Source organism: Pinus tabuliformis, chromosome 4_2 (genome assembly GCF_031772625.1).
Source record: "Pinus tabuliformis cultivar Carrire ecotype Pingquan chromosome 4_2, CPIR1, whole genome shotgun sequence".
Classification (NCBI taxonomy): Eukaryota; Viridiplantae; Streptophyta; class Pinopsida; order Pinales; family Pinaceae; genus Pinus; species Pinus tabuliformis.
The window spans coordinates 744,395,314-744,409,939 of NC_142304.1; positions in this window are offsets into that span (position 1 = coordinate 744,395,314).

Below are 14,626 nucleotides of genomic sequence, written 5' to 3' on the forward strand. Positions count from 1 at the left end.
GATGCCCGTTGTGACATTTTTGCAATGTGATAATAATTGTTCAAAAGAAGGTTTTTCAAGCTCTCCTCAATGTTCGAGACTTTCTGTTATAAAGCTTTTTCTTAGGTTTTATGGTCATATAGCGCTTTTTATAAGGAAACTCATAGTTTGTGATGTTTTATGCACTTGGAGTATGAAAAGGTAAATTTACGTGGTTTAGCAAGTTCCACTTTGATATCTTGTTTTATTCTAAAAACAAAAGTCAACATTAAATGCTAAGATTTGACTTTTTGGAAGGGTCCCCCTTTATTAATGTTATTACTAACACTAATAAAAAGGGGGGTTGTTGATAGTCACAACAGTTCCATAAGAGCTCCACTCACAACACAAGTGAGTGTCGGGCCAAGTAGTGACTGGTGGCCGAGCTAAGGGTTTTAGAATTAGCTGCATGTTCAGAGTCTGAGTGAGAACCTGATAAGGGGAATGAAAAAGGGAAGCATATTATCGATGCGGAGCCCAACGCCATTGCTGCCACGATGAAGATCCATAAGGACGAACCCAAGGACTCATAGTAGGAGGAGCGTCTCTTCCACTCCTAGATGTTGGTAAAGGGCTCCCCACTACAGTTCATTGTCAACAGCGGGAGCGAAAGAAACCTCATTTCGGCAGAGGTTGTGAAGCGGCTAGGCTTACCGACCACAGCACATCCAGAGCTGTACAACATCGGGTGGTTTCACCAAGGATAGGATCTTCGCGTAAGCCACCAGTGTCGCCTTCCATACAACATCAATCCCTTCATGGATGAGGTATTGTGTGATGTTTCTCCCATTGAAGTTTGTGATGTATTATTAGGACAACCATACTTGTGGAAGCGACATGCTGTGTATGAATCAAGGCCCAGTGTTGTTATTGTTACTTTGGAAAATAAGTTGTATAGGATACCGGAGGTAGTGCCACCTACCGCCATCTCTTTGGTTACTGCAAAACAACGCAGTAAGCTCATTTCAAAAACTGAGAAATTTTTTTTCTTTATGATAAGCCCTCAAGGAAAGAAGAAGACGATGACCACGACCTCCACACAGGGCCCCTCCGCATGACAATTACAGATGGAAAAGGTCGTGGAGGAGTACGAGGGCATCTTCACCTCCCCTGAAGGGGTTCCTTTGCACTATCATGTCAAGCACTCCATCAATCCGACGCCAGGTGTGTCGTTGCCGAATGGACCAATCTATTGGTGCTCCGTGCTAGAGAATGATGAAATCAAGAGGTAGCTTCAAGAGCTATTGCAGAAAGGTCACATATGTCAGAGTTCATCACCTCGTGGGAGCCTGATCGTGTTGGTATAGAAGAAGGATGGGACTTGGAGACTCTATATTGAATATCAGGCGTTGAACAAGATCACTGTCTGTAATAGGTGCCTCATCCCACAGATTGATGACCTCCTGGACCAACTAAAGGGGGGAAATTATTTCAGCAAGATCGGTTTGAAGTTAGGATATCACCAGGTACCAATCAAAACCTCTGATGTGTGGAAAGCTACCTTCAAAGACAAGGAGGGCCTTTTCGAATGGTTGGTTATGCCTTTCAGATTAATGAATGCTCTTGCAACCTTCATGAGGCTAATGGATGACATCTTGCAGCCATTCACTAATTCATTTGTAGTGGTATACTTTGATGACATCCTGATCTTCAGCCGAAGTTGGGAAGAGCACCTCCACCACATCCAACAAGTTCTCCAAATACTGCGGCAACACAAGTTATGTGCCAATTTGGAGAAATTAACTTTCAGCACGACCCAGGTTCAGTATCTGGGATACATTATTGATGAAAGGGGGGTGCATGTGGATCCAGCCAAAATCCAAGTCATTCGGGTTTGGTCGTCTCCAACCACCCTGACAGAGCTCTGTAGCTTTCTAGGTCTTGCCAACTTCTACCGCAGGTTCATGTTGGGATTTTCTCATATCACTTGGCCCTTGAGTCAAGTTGCCAAGGGAGGAGCGAGAGAAAAATTCTTTGAGCACATCCAACATCTTCGCCAACAGGTCCATGAAATTATGGAGAAATCAAATGCCAAGTACAAGCAGCGACATGATCAACATCGAGTGCCACACAAGTTTGAGGTGGGCAGCAAAGTCTGGTTGCAATTGCAAAAGGCACGCCTTACCGGAGCCTATTGAAAACTCAGACCACTCTGATATGGTCCTTAGACCATTACCAAGGTTGTGGGAGACAATGCATTTGAGCTCAGCATTCACCCATTCCTTGGCCTACACCCAGTGTTCAATGTGGACTGTCATCGGCCATACTTTCCACCATTACTAGACACATCCGACATTGCAGAACACCTCACACCCATAGAGTTAAATCCATATTGCATGGAACACGCTACAACTAATCAGATCATGGATACACAGATCAAGCACACTCACCAGCAGAATATCCAACTATATCGAATTGTCAAAGCAGGCGAACTCCTTCACCAGGGCAAGTGGCTCACCAGGGACCAAGTTCAGTAGAAGTTTCCTCATCTCATGGAGGAACTCAGCACAATGGGGACCATTGCTTCCTAAGGGGGGAGGAATGATCCAGGTGGATATTGGTGGCCACCTTCCAAGTCCAGTTGGACCCCCACCATTGTTTCTTTCATATTTTCAATTTCCTTAATTGTACCATAGTGTACTATTTTTAGCAGTTTTCCAGTCCTGAACTTCCGGAGCCATTTTGAGGCCCTAAACGATGTTTTTTGGGAAAACTGGGAGCAACATGGGTCCATAGACCAATGTTTCTCTTCCCAAAGTTGTAGCTCTCAGATAGGTCTTTCTAACGAGATATTGTGTGCGTCAAACGTAGATCGTATGCCAAACTTATGACCCCGAGAAGTTGATGTACCAATTTACCCAAACGAGGCCCACAGTTTGGTATCTGATCTTCTAGGGTTAGGTTTTTAGATTTTTAGGGTTCTCAATTGTTTCTCAACAATAAATACGCCTTAAAGCTTCATTGTAACAAAGTTCAGAGGCATGTAGCCACCACATCTCTTTTGAGAGATAAGATACCATCGCCCTAGCTAGTTTATTTCCATTTCTGTTTGTAAGCATATTTTAGTATTTTACAGTAATGAAATGAAGTATTATTTTTGCTGCATCTCTATATGTATGGTTATATCTGTAATTTTTTGTGTTCCTGTTTAAATCTAGATCAAGTTGCTACTCTGTAAGAAACAATTGGGTTTATAGGGAGGCCACTTTTAGACTTAGCTTTGCTACAAGCACTCTCTTCCTTTAGCCCAGGTGAAGAAGTTGTTGAAGAATTGTCATTGATCATTGATTCCTTTTCCTTATTAGCAACTTCTCCCTTCTTTTCCAAAGATGATGTGATAAAATGTAGACCATGGTTCTTCAAGAGATCTCCTAGCTGGAGAGATGGATATAACAAGAAAAATAAGTTTTTTGCTGTGAATTTATTGATAAATATGAAAAGAACAACTTTCTTTAAAAGAACCAAAAAAATATTTTGAAGGCTTACTAAATTGACACGTCTCAAAAGAATATTGTGAAAAGAAAAATGTACTATGGCTTGACCTTACCTGATGCTCTGATGACCTTCATGTCTGCCTTCTTGATCTAGTTCCATGTCAGCATCATTCTGATCATTTTGTCTCAATCATGATACTTATTTCGTGTCGTCGGTGGCGGATACATCAAAGCCCTCCTATGATGGGTCACTTCCTAACAACATCAACACATTATCCAGGAAGTTTACTTAGAAATGCACCTTTGGTACCTTGATGCTTGCATACGTCAATGGCAAGTTTCCTCGCTCTCGATGGCATGTTTACATCAATGGCCTTTGACTGAAAGGTTCTGTGTGGTGTTCGACATCAACTCATTTACTCACACCATATGGATTGTACCATAGTACCTTGACAGTCATTAACATTATTAGTGTTTTCTCTCGCATCTATTAACGCCTTACATCATTGGCCAGTAATCAAATGGTGTCTGTCATGTTCGACTCCAAATCATTGATTCACGTGGTTAGACTCGTTTGTTGGTTGGTCATGTGAATGAGGTAGAAGATCCCAGATCTAGTTTCATCCATCTGGGCTGTGATTTCAGGAGTTATACAAAGATCAAAATTTATGATGGTCGTGATCATATAGATAGTCATTCAGTCATGGGTCCACCAGTTACATATGTGGATGCATCTTTTGGTCATTGTATATGTTATGTTATCTTATGAGCTGAGTATGGGTATGCTTCCCTCAATAAACAAAGATTCCATGTTGTAAATGTATTGTAACAGATGAAGCTCATTGGTTGTCCTTGATCCTAACTTGTCACAAGGGAAATCACTTTGGTCATCAGTCGCCATCTCTGAATTTTCACTTTGGCCGCATTCTGTTATAGGCCATTTTGTCACACCTTATTATTGAGCCTCCCAATGGGATCAATCAACATCATATTCCCCTTTGTCACCATCTTATGGAAATCCTTGAGCATGTTCCCTTCATCCCCCAAAGTTTCAACCCTAAACTGCTTCATCTGAGCTAGTTTGAGGACCAACGCTCCCTGTAAGCCTACTGAGGTGCATTCACCAGCACGTTGATCCACTATTGCCTATGTTGGTCACCAATAGGTTTCTCCCCTTTGCACCTGCGTTGGTTCTAGGAATGATTGGGCTTCCAGAAGCTTCCCCTTCTAACAGTTTCCAGAAGTTATTTCAACTACTTACCTTAGATAAAACATTCGGATCCTATCCTTCCCTACTTTTACATTTTCATCACTTATCCTTTGATCCTATCCCTCCATCAAAGGTGGACCTCTTACCCTAGATTGATAATTGGATAAGAACTCCCAACTTACCCTACTTCTATATATATTCTCAACCTTCTATGTGATTGGGGGTTGGATTTTGGAGAGTGATTATGCCCTTATGCCATTGCAGTGAGTGGTTATTATCTCATGAATTTAAGATGATTAGAGGTGCATATTGTGACAATGAAATGATAGGTAAACAAGTCGGAGGAGCTATTCTATAAGATCAAATACTACTTATGGTTGTAATCTCCTTCGAATTATACTAATGCAAAGAATTAATTATTTTCCTCTATGTGATGTTGTTATTTCACTTATTTCAATACCATGTTCATCTATTGAGTGAAGTACTTAGATGATACTGCATAGATCTTGTAGTTTCTTGGCTTCTGTTATCTAACTATGCAGGTTCTAATTTTGGCATTCGGAGCTGGAATTGGAGCTTCCAAGCTAAAGAAGGAGTGATGTGTGCAAAGGATTCCATGTATGTCTCACTCCATCATGTATTTACTTTAAGAAAAATCATTGTGTTCCTTGTCTCTTTATTCTTCTAGGTTAGCCACCGACCTAGGAGAGATACTTTTGTTTGCAATCATAAATCTCATATAACACGTCTCCTTGTCTCTCAGGCTTTGCTGCAATCCACATTAGATCACTAGGAGCTAAATCAAGACACCAGTCTCTCATGATTTACCGCAATCAACACTGAATCACTATGCCCTAAACCGAGACTCCACCCTGAGGCTTTACTGTGTATCCTGCCAAAACCGATCAAGGGATTCTTAGGTCTTTGGGAATTTTCCTGAGACCACCTCTGCCCCAGATTCCAAAGCTCAAAACTGAGAGAACGATCCCATCCCACCATGGTGATCCAGAAAAATGTAAGGAAAGGTTGAAAACCACTATCATAACCCAACAAAACCATGCCACCGACAACAAGACAACCATATATCAACATGAAAATGCAGGCATGCCAAAACTAGATAGGAAATCACACATGCAATATGTTACCTACAAGTATTCCGACTGAAGTTTCTTGATCCTACTCTTCTTGGCTTCATCTTTGCTTTCCTTTGGTTTCGTTTTGCTTCATTTTCTTTCTTTTCCTTTCCTTGCTCTAAATCTATAGTGCTCCAAGAAAACTCTAAGTGTCCAAGAATGAGAGAAAGAGAGAGAATAATGAAAGAGATCCAAAATTGAATTGTCAAAAGCCATGAATTTATCCTTAGAAGCCTTTTTATCAATGAGGCCTCTATTTTCTTCATTTTCCATTATTTTCCTTCAATTTCTTCTCACCTCCCTTTTCTCTTATTTTTCCTTCATTTTTATAAATAAATGTGCCAGAAATACCTTTTTTCCATTTTAATGCCTTAGCCATTTCCTTTGTCATTTTACCTTAGCCATAAACACATCCAATTACGCCCACTAGCATATCTTTTCCCAACATTCAACTTGGAATAAGTGTCCCTTAATCGTGATCTTATTTTTCTTTTATTAACTTTTATTACATGAACTTTTAACTAGGGGTTGTTGCAGCCTTAGTTGCTTCTGGAGTCCAAGAAAATGCATCTCTCTTCAGTAATGTTGTTAGAGGCGCTACTATTCTCCCATAATTCTTAACAAACATATGATAATACCTTGTCAACCTAAGAAATCCTCGAAGATGCCTTATGGTTGTGGGGATTTTCCATTCCTTAATGGCTTTAATTTTGTTAGGGTCTACCTTAACACCACCATGAGATACAATATGAACCAAATATTGCACCTCCTGTACTCGAAAGAAACATTTGGATGTTTTTGCATATAATTGTTTCTCCTCTAATATTTTGAGCACTCTATTTGCATGCTCAACATGATCCTTCCAAGACTTGTTGTAGAAGTGTATGATCAAAAAATACTAACAAAAATTTTCTAAGGAGGGGTTTGAAAATGTAATTCATCAAACCTTGAAATGTTAAAGGTGCATCAGTAAGATCAAAAAGCATAACCAAAAATTCATAATGACCCTCATGAGTTCTAAATGTTTTTTTTGAAATGTCTTGAGTCATTATTCTAATTTGACGATATCTTGAACGAAGATCCAACTTGGTGAAGTAAATTGCTTCATGTAATTCATCCAACAATTCATCAATGACATGAATGGGAAATTTATCGTTAATGGTGAGCTTGTTGAGTTCCTTATATTTTGGACACATATGCTATGATTAATCCCTCTTGTGCACCAATACTACTTGAGTAGAGAAAAAAATTTGACTACGTTGAATTATACCAACCTCTAACATTTCTGCAACCATACGTTCAATTTCAATCTTTTGGGGATATGGATATCTATAAGGATTTATGTTTGGAGGAACACTTCCTGGAATCAAATGAATAACATGATCATGATCACGAATATGTGGGATTCCTTTGAGAGTCTCAAATACCTTGGAATGATTGTCTTTTTGTAGATCTGGAAAAATAGATGATCTCGATGTTTGAACCTCGAGTGAGCATAATTGTGAAATTATGCCATATTTGTATTTCTTCAGTAGCTTTTTCAGGATATTATAGTTGATTAAATTTCCCAGTTTCCATGTGATACCCCTAAATTTGACTTCCTTTCCTTCCCAAAATAATTTCAAGAAAAGTTCTTGAAAATTAAAAGCTATCATCCCCAAAGACTATAACCTTTGGACTCCTAGTACAAAATCATCACCACCAATTGTAATGGAAAGCATTGGACTATTCAATACATATTCCCCCATGGTTATCCTGATATTATGACACTTTCCAGAGAAATTTATGGTTCCTCCATTTGTAACCATCACTTGGCACTCCGGTGCTAGATATAGGAAGAAATTCAATTCCTTGTCTATCTTACAATGAATAAAAATTATGGGTACTACCAAAATCAATCAGCATTATTACCTTTACCTTCTTGATATATCCTTCCATATTTAGAGTTTGAGGAGTGGTAATTCTTTCCAATGCATTACAAGATATGGTCGGTTTCATTTCTTATCTATTTCGGGTCATTCGGTGGTGTATATCCTCTCTTTCTTATGCTTCTTGTTCCTTTTATTCCTCCTCTTCATAATCTATGTAAGGTAACTTCTTCTCAGCACACTTATGACCTTTGATGTATTTTCTATCGCAACTTTAACAAATCCCTTTTGCTCTTTTTTCCTCCAATTTTTGTGGTTTCAACCTTGTAGTTTGTGGAAGGCTAAGAGCAACAACGGTTCCATCTTTATAGTCGTGAGAAGTAGACTTCCTTCTTTCCATAATTTTTTTTTCAACTTTTCTTTCCACCCTAAATTCCTTCTCCAATGAACGAGGTTCCTAAAGGCAAAACTCATGTTGGATGTTATCCTTTAAAGTCCCTATGAATACATCAATCTTATGCTCCTATGAAATATTATTTACCCTGATATTCAATTTTTGGAAGTCCTCAATGTGCTCCACCATTGAACCCTTTTGTTTGAGATTTAACAATTCACTAAAGAAGGTGTTGCTCTTTGTATCCTCATAATGTGTTATCATTTCCTCCGTAAAAAATGACCAGCTAAAAAGTGGTTTACAAGAACAAATCCATCAATATCATACAAACTGATTGGGTTCTAAATATAAATATGTAATGCGTACTTTTTGTGTGTGTTTCACATCATGGAGATCAAAATATTACACCATCTATAGTATCCATGTTACCAGATACTTGCCATCAAACTTCCTCATATCGATCTTTGGAATGTGGTTGGTCTTCAACCAAAAGTTAGAGTATTTAAAGTCATTATTATCATTCCTTTTATTCTCATCATGAGTGTCTTCGAATACCTTGTCGCCATTAGGAAGCATTTCTTGTAGCAACTTTGTCAAACCTTTCTTATCTGTCGTCAAACCTTCCATATCCGCCTTTAAACCTTCCATCTTAACATTCATGCCATCCTTCAAATATTCGATGTCTTCTTTTAAACCATTCTTCGAAGCTTCCATTTCATTTTTGGTTAATCTTCACCAGAGCGAAATTTGTTGCACTTGGTCTCATAATTTTGATATATCATGTTCCATTTCTTCCTCTTCTTCATGTGTCATAGTAGAGCTTTCTTGTTTCTTACTAGGTGTGTTCATTTTCTTTCTTTGAGACATTTTTGGATCAAACAACTATATCTATACTTCACTATTCCCTTTGAATCACTTCAAATTGATTTTTCAAACAAAAGTTATGCGATTAAAAAAAAAAAACATTTTTCTTGCTTTTTAGGATATCGATATTAAAATTGTTGTATATTTGTAAATTAAACTCTCCAAGGTCTAAAATTTCATCCTATGGTATCTCGCTGAGTCTTATTTCCAACCCCATAAGTCAGACCAATATTATTTTCTTCAAGAAATAGTTATGCCCAATCCCTCATGAAGACCTGATTATAGACTAGTTCAGTAGAGCGAACTTGTAAGGAGTTCCACATGTCATTGTTTCTTTCTTTAGCCCTAAAAATGATACACAAAAAACTACAGTCCCTTTACTTTTAGTCACATTTTATGAAATTCAAATCCAATTCTCGGAGACAAACTTGCAATGATTTTCCCTACGTCACCTGTTTGAGATGGAATTTTGGAGCCTGCAAAAACCCTATCTTCCTCTAATCATATCTCTAAAAATGTAACGAACAACGATCTCAAATTCGTACACAAAGTTCACCAATATTTTAGCTCCACATAATTGCAATTTTAGTTTCTAAAGTCTCATCTAAAAAATGTTATAGTGAAAATTCCAAGATGGCCTATTTGAAGAAGCAAAAGCCTCGAATCCAAAGCTCTAATACCAAATGGTATGCAACCAATTCACAAAATAGAAGAAAATGTAGATCAACGACTTAAAAATTAACCTGTTTGAGCGGGAAACATCCTTTACATTACATAAATGAACAATTCTTGGATCATTCAAATGATAGGACATCCCTGGTATATATAGGAGTCTAAGGGGTCAAAATATAATTAGATCCTACATAAAAAATAATAATGTAAGAACACAACAATAAAAATAGTGGGTTTTGGGGATGAGAGCGAAGGCGATCTAGGGTTTCTGTAACCCGTCCTAGGGTTTCTGCAGCCCCTGCTACAGAAGGCTTGATAGGCAAAGCGCAGTACTGAAGGCATCAGGGCGGATTGGTGGTTCACGTGATCCGACCATAAGCACGAAGAAGAATGCAGCCCCCTCAGGGGGAGGGCGATGCGCCTCCCCCAAAAAAAGATATCCAAAAGCAGCAGACAGAAGAATGGGACAACGAAAACAGACAGAATGACGGAAATACGACAAGCAGCAAGCAATAACACAATGAACCAGGTCAGAAAGATGAAAACAAGGCAAGTTCCTCCACATGCAGACCAGTGGCAACTCACAGGCCAAAAGTGGAATTTCCCAGTCACCGAATCAATGCTAGAATACAATTTATGAGAGATCACGCACTGATTGGCAAGTTCATTGGAATATGGCCAACTGAGAGGGCGTTGAGGAGCTGGATAAGCACCAAATGGAACCCAAAAGGACACATCACTCTGCATTTAGGGCCAAAGGGGTTTTTCACTGCCGTTTTCAACTGCTTGGAAGATCGCAATAGGATTCTGGATGGGGGTCCTTATTTTTTCAATTCTGCAGGACTATATCTCAAAGGGTGGGTCGAACGATTCAATCCAGACAAGGAAGACCTTAGTTATGCTCCCGTTTGGATAAGGCTGTACTCACTTCCTTGGGAATATTGGGAAGAAAACTCCCTTCAGGAGATGGGAAATGCGTTGGGCAAGTTCGTCAAGGTTGCCGAGGAAACAAAACTATGCAGATATACGTCTTATGCCCAGATCTGCGTTTATATGGATCTAAAGCAAGCCCTGCCAGACACGGTAAGTCTCTTCCATGAAGATGTTGAATGGATTCAATTAATAGACTATGAGCACGTACCGTTTAGATGCAGGAAATGCCATGATATAGGACATCTCTACAGAGATTGTCCTCTGAACAGGAAACCCCCTTCTCAATTGAGCTCAGATAACCAGACGTCTGACGGTTTTACCAAAGTAACAAACCGCAGAAGAGGGAACAAAAAATCGACAGCCAATCCCAAGACCAATCCAGTCGACATGTCAAAACCCTCAACGAGTAACAGCTTTGAGGCCCTGGCCAATAATGATATGCAAGATCCTGATAATGGACCTCAAAATGACAAAGAATCTAACAAAGAGCAGCCGGAGGAAACTTCACAGCAAACAGAGGATATCCCATTCAATAAATCAATCCTTCAATCCCAAACCAAAACTCAACCCTGGCATTCTCAAGGAATGGAAGTTGATAATCCTGAACCAAGCTCCAAGACACCGAAGGAAAGAGAGGAACCCTCTCAAGAACCCCAGATCATGGAAGAAGACCCTGAGAATATTGACATTGGTGAACTGGATATCCTAGGGCTGGAGCAAGCATGCAAGACAGGGAATTTTGACAAAATACCAGACCGGCAAGTGGATAACCTGGTAGAGGTCCTTAACCGTGCACAAAAGAAATACTCTCTAGGAGTCCAGATCGGAAGTCAATGGGATGGCAAGTTCATCACCAAGGATAGCAAGAAGAGAGGAAGAAAAACAACCCTCGAAAGAACCATCAAGATAGGCGAAGTGTTAGTTGAGTCAGGGAGGTACGCCAAGTTGGCCAAGTACTTTAACACCAATCCCAATCCTTCTCAATGAAGATGATATCATGGAATATAAGGGGGCTCAACAGCCCTAGGAAAGGCAGACTATTAAAAAATATGCTTATTCAGGAAAAACCAAGTATACTCTTTTTGCAGGAGACTAAATGCAATTCGATAGTTTTGGGAAAAATAGCAGCGAAAGCCTGGCTAGGAGGGCTAGTAACAGCTGTTGATGCTCAAGGGGCGTCGAGAGGAATGGCAATTCTCTGGGATGCATGAGTAATTCAACTCAACAATATAAATGCTAACAAGAATTTCATTCAGGCAATATTTCATTTAATCGGTAGCAATACCCATGGTCATATAACTAATGTATATTTCCCTCAGGAAACTATACACAAAGCTGAAATTCTGGATACATTTTCGGAGCTTAACTCAAGTAGGCTATACCTGCTTTGGATATCTGGAGGAGATTTTAACATGATAGCAAGAATGGAGGAAAAGTAGGGAGGCAGAAGCAGAATGAACAGAGACGGGAACCTACTGAAAGACTTTATTCAAAACAACTGGCTGGTAGATATTCCTTCAAACAACGGCATGTTCACTTGGAACAATAAAAGAGAGGGATCGCAACAGATAGCTTCGCGTCTTGATAGATTCCTTATATCAGACAATGCAACTCACCTGGGAGGGGAATTCATCGCCTCCATCCTTCCCGTTTCAGGCTCAGATCACTGGCCCATAGCACTCCAATGGAACCGGCCAGGTAACAGTATTAGGCGTCCATTCCGGTTTGAAGCATTCTGGTTAACTCATCCGGATTTCGATGAATTGGTTAGATCAACTTGGCTCAAATTCAATCCCACTAGTGGCACCAAGATGTCTATATTCCAGCAGAAACTAAAGCACCTCAAAGGAGAAATCAAACACTGGAATAACACCACTTTTGGCAATATTTTCAAAGCACAGGCTACTCTCAATCAAGAAATGAAGATTGTCCAGCAAAGGATCATCACTGAAGGATGCTCCGAGGAACTTGTTAAGAAGGAACAAGATATCGAATCCCAAATTTTAGATAGAGCTCAACAGGAGGAAACCCTTTGGAGGAAGAAATCGAGGATCAGATGGCTCAAGGATGGGGAAAAGAATACAAATTTTTTTCATAAAACTACAGTGCAGCGCAGAATGAACAATTACATTTCCCATATCAAAAATGAGCAGGGGGATAGAATTGAGACGCATGAAGGCATCGAAGAGGAGTTTCTCAGATACTTTAAGAAAGCTCACCAAGAACCCAGCATAGACAGAATGCCTGCTATAAACAAGATCCTAAGGAACGTTCCAAAATTAATTACAGAGGAGCATAATCGTCTCCTCCTCAAGCCCACCAATATGCAGGAAGTCGAAGATGTTGTTCATCAGTTGAAGGCAGGGAAAGCGCCGGGTCTGGATGGATTCACATCAAACTTTTTTCATAAATTCTGGGATCTTATTAAAGTGGAGGTATGGCAAGTTGTGGAGGAAGCTCGCACCTTACGTTGGATGTACCCAGGGCTGAATGCCACATTCATCGCTTTAATTCCCAAGGCAAAAGAATCCAATACCCTAGACAAGTACAGACCGATTGCTCTATGCAACATCATCTATAAAATCATCTCAAAAGTTATAGCTACCAGACTGAAACCACTGCTCCCTCTCATAATCTCGCCCGAGTAATCTAGTTATGTAGAAGGCCGGAAGATAACGGACGGGATCATTTTAACTCATGAAATAATCCACTCTTTGAAGAAAACCAAAAAACTAGGTATGCTGCTTAAAATCGATTTGTCCAAAGCTTTTGATAGTATTAGTTGGGTTTACATTCAAAAAATTCTTACTGCCTTTGGCTTTGCCCCATCATGGGTCAGATGGATTATTAATCTTTTGTCTTCAGCATTCTTTTCTGTGCTTATCAATGGTATCTCTTCGGCTATGTTTCGTCCTTCCAGAGGTATCAGGCAAGGAGATCCCCTTTCACATTTTCTTTTTGTTATTATGGCTGAAGGACTAGGTAGGAGTCTAAATTCCGCCCGACTTTCCTAGCGTCTCAAAGGCCTATCCTTCAACAATTCTCTAGCCTACTCCCACCAGCAATTTGTGGACCATAACATGCTTTTTGGTCATCCCTCGGTCCAAGAAGCTCGCCTCCTCAAAACCCTCCTATCGAACTTCTCTGAAGCCTCCGGAGCCCTTATTAATCGTGTCAAATCTCAAATCTTTTTCTTTAACACCCCTGCTCCTACTCAAAAAGCCATTGCCCGTATCCTTGGTTTCACCATTGCTTCCCTTCCCTCCAAATACCTTGGAGCTCCCTTAATAGCCTCGGCCCTCAAGCACTCCTCTTGGAAAAACTTGTTAGAAAAGCTAGAGGCTCGGCTTTCCCTCTGGACTCATAGAGCTCTTAATATGGCCAGTAGACTTGTTCTCATTAAGGTGGTTCTCCATTCCATGCCCCTGTATCTCTTCTCTATTCTTGCAGCTCCTAAATGGGTTCTCAAGGAAATAAAGAATCTCCAGCGCAACTTCTTATGGGGTAGCTCAGGCCATAATCGAAAGTGGGCTCTGGTTAAATGGGACAATGTATGTCTTCCGAAGAAAGCTGGGGGCATTGGGCTAAGAGATCCAGGGCACAGTAATAAGACCATGGGAGCTAGAATATGGTGGAGGTGGCTGGCAAATCCTAACACCCCCTGGGCCTCCCTTTGGACAGCAAAATATGCGAACAATTGCCCTATTGAAGAAAGAATTCGGATGACAGAAGTAAGCACGGGGTCTGTAATATGGAACTCGGCCATTCAACACAGAGATCTAATACAAAAGCATAGCTTCTGGGAAGTCAAGAGCGGCAGCACAACAAGATTTTGGGAAGACTCCTGGCAGCAGCTCCCAAAGATAAAGGACACACTCTCTAACCTTCCCTTACCAGAGCAAGATATCAATCAGTTAGCAACGGTTAGTCAGTTCTGGGACCCCTCTTCCACACAGGGATATAGACAATGGATGGATGCCAATCAAATCATAATGCACGGTTCTGAGCAAGCTCAACGATATCTTTCCATAGAATTACAAAAGCGGCAAATCCCTATCTCAGAAGGATCGGACATACTAAGATGGGGATATGAAGAGAGA